This window comes from Dendrobium catenatum, unplaced genomic scaffold (genome assembly GCF_001605985.2).
Source record: "Dendrobium catenatum unplaced genomic scaffold, ASM160598v2 fragScaff_scaffold_354, whole genome shotgun sequence".
NCBI classification, from domain to species: Eukaryota; Viridiplantae; Streptophyta; class Magnoliopsida; order Asparagales; family Orchidaceae; genus Dendrobium; species Dendrobium catenatum.
In genome coordinates, this window is record NW_021318816.1 from 12388 (window position 1) to 15227 (window position 2840).

Sequence of the window (2840 nt, forward strand, 5' to 3'; positions counted from 1 at the left end):
CTCTCTCTCTCTCTCTCTCTCTCTCTCTCTCTCTCTCTCGCTCCCTCTCTCTTGCTACAGACGAAACCTGGCAATTTCTTGAGAGAAATTTTTCTCTCATTTTGGATTCTCATCGGTGGGGTTTGATCGTCAGATCCTTGGATTATGGTTGGGGCTGGCCGTCGGTCACCCCCTCATCACGCATCGGGACGTGGAGGAGGAGGAGACGATAGGGGTTCGGAAGTTAGAACACACGCTAGTGTTCGAGAGAGAAATACTGTGGATAGAGGTGGATCGGGAGCTGATGTAAATAGCATAGGAGGTTATAGTGAAAGGAGGTTTTCATTAATAAGGTTGGAAGGATTGGCAGACATTGAGGTGGATGGGAAGAGACTGGTATACACTCGAACTCCAGGAACTGGAGTTGCGAGCTCGATTATTGCGGGAGGTTCGCAAAAAGGTTGATGCGCAGGAGATACATTCCAATGAGGTGCTAGGAATGGATTCAAATGCAATGGATAATATGGATGGAGATAGGGAGGTGTTAATGATGACTCATCGGATCTGGATGAGGTTATGGAGATCTTGGGGGGGGGGGCCAGTGAAGCTGAGGATTTCATTAGAGAGGTTAATGAAGGAGCTAGATGGTTCAATCTGGCTGGCCGGATATGGGATACTGAAGAAGCTGGAGGTCTTAGCAGAGCGGCTGTTGCTTCAGAACGGGATAAGATGTTGGAAGCTATGGAGAAGGGGGAGTTTATCTCTTCTAAAGGTGTTGAGGCAGGGGATGCGGTCCCAGGAGGGCAATGTGCCATGGCTGTGGAAATAGAGCATGGTGATATGGTTGATCTGAAGAGGAAATCAGTGGGGGAACCTATTGATCAGGTGGAGGTAAGCAGAATAATCGATAATCCAATGTTTGAACGTAATAGGATTTTGTTTACATTTGGTAATGGAAGTTATATAAGGGATCTGAACAAAGTTTCTTCGGGTAGTAATGTTCAGAAGAATGATGTGATTTCGGCTGGCATTTTGCCAAAATTTACTTTTGGGGATATGAAAACTGATGATCAGGCGGTTAAGGGGAAATGGGGTAATGCTGATTTGTGTGGTTCCTCTAAGATTGCTGGAAGCACGTTAGGTGTTCAGCGAAAAGGCTCTTCGGGATGTTTATCTCCTGAACAGCAGTTGAGTAAGCGTGGTCCTTCTCAATTTGTCAAGAAGGAGGTGGATGATGTTGGAATGGTATCCAATGTGTGGAAGAAGTCTCCAGCAGTTCAATTGAACTTGGTTGAGGATATTAGCAGTTTTTTGAGGGAAGATGGCCTAGTTAATCTGAATTTAAACAAAGCAAAGGAGAATATTCAAAAGCTGGACAGAGCTTTGGTTGGGACGCCGGCTCCCATTTTATGTGGTCCAAAATGAGTTGCAAAGGAAATGGGGACATCTTGGCTTACATAGATCAATCCAATGGGATCTGACTGTTTCTTTTGTTGGTTTGAAAATAAGGATGCGAGGGACAATGTCTTGTTGGGGGGTCCATGGTATGTGGCAGTGCAGATCAATGGGATTGATCAATGGACTTCAAGTTTATCTGCTAAATCCTTGAGAGGATTTACTTCTCCAGTTTGGATTCGTCTCCCAAATTTGCCTTTGGAATATTAGGATGAATCAAACCTTGCAAGATTGGCTACGGGTATTGGAGTTCCACTCTTTATGGATGAACAAATGAAGTTATGGAACAGATGCGCTTTTGCTCGTCTATGTGTTAGAGTTGAATTATCGAAGAGGCTTCCTAAGGGAGTTTGGGCACAAGGTTTGAATGGGAGGTATTTTCAACCCATTGAATATGAGGGGATCCCCTTAATTTGTTTAAAGTGTGGGAAGGTTGGACACAAAGAGGACTTGTGTAAGGCGAATTTGGGTCAGGTGAAACAACAAGTGAGGAAGGTCAATTGTGATGAAGATCAGACTAAGATGGCCGGTTCTGGAACTCATAGGGGAAATGATCAGTTAGCTGATGGTGATGTTAGAGTGAATGCTGAAGGTTTACCTTTACATGGGGATCAGCTGGATGTTGATAATGACGTGGGTGAGTGGACCATTGTGACAAGAAGGAGGAGACAATTTAATAATATAGTGGGAAATAGGACGCAAACTGTTAATACTAAACCTTTGGTTCCGGCTCCTGCTTCTAAATCAGTTTGGAGGGAAGTAGCTAGAGTGCAAAAATCTATTGAACCTAATGGGGTGGTGCGATCACTTGTACAACAAAGTGTTGAAGTTATTGGGAAGCATCAGATGTTCTTGGAGAAGCCTGGAGGTATTGATCGGGTTAAAGAGCAGATTGGTTTACAACAAGTTGTACAAAATTCTTTTCAAAGCCCTGTTATCCAGGATTCGTTTTCTCGGCCTGTGGTGAAAAGGAAAAACCGTAGGGAAGTTAAGCCTTCCCCTGCCCAGTTACTGGTGCCTAAAGCTTTGAAATTTTTCAAAAGTAAATCTGGTGTGCTGAAGGAAAAAAAATGTTGGAACTCTAAAGAATGTCATACTAAGGAAGTGTCTCTTATTGGCTCTCTTTAGAAGTTGTCGGGTATTAGAAGAAGCAAGAAGTTAATGAGGAATTTTTTTTTCTTGCAATGAACAGATGGTAAATGTGATTGAGAAATCTGTTCATAGCAAATTAAAAGAGTTAGATCTTGTTGATCAGTGGCAAGATGTTTTTTCTGAAGCTCTTTGCAGCGGGGACGCTTCCCCTTTGGTTGATAATGTTTAACATCTTATGTTGGAACTATAGAGGTGCTCGTAAGAAAGAGAAGGGGAATTACTTACGACACCTCATTGGGCAGCACAAGGTTTGT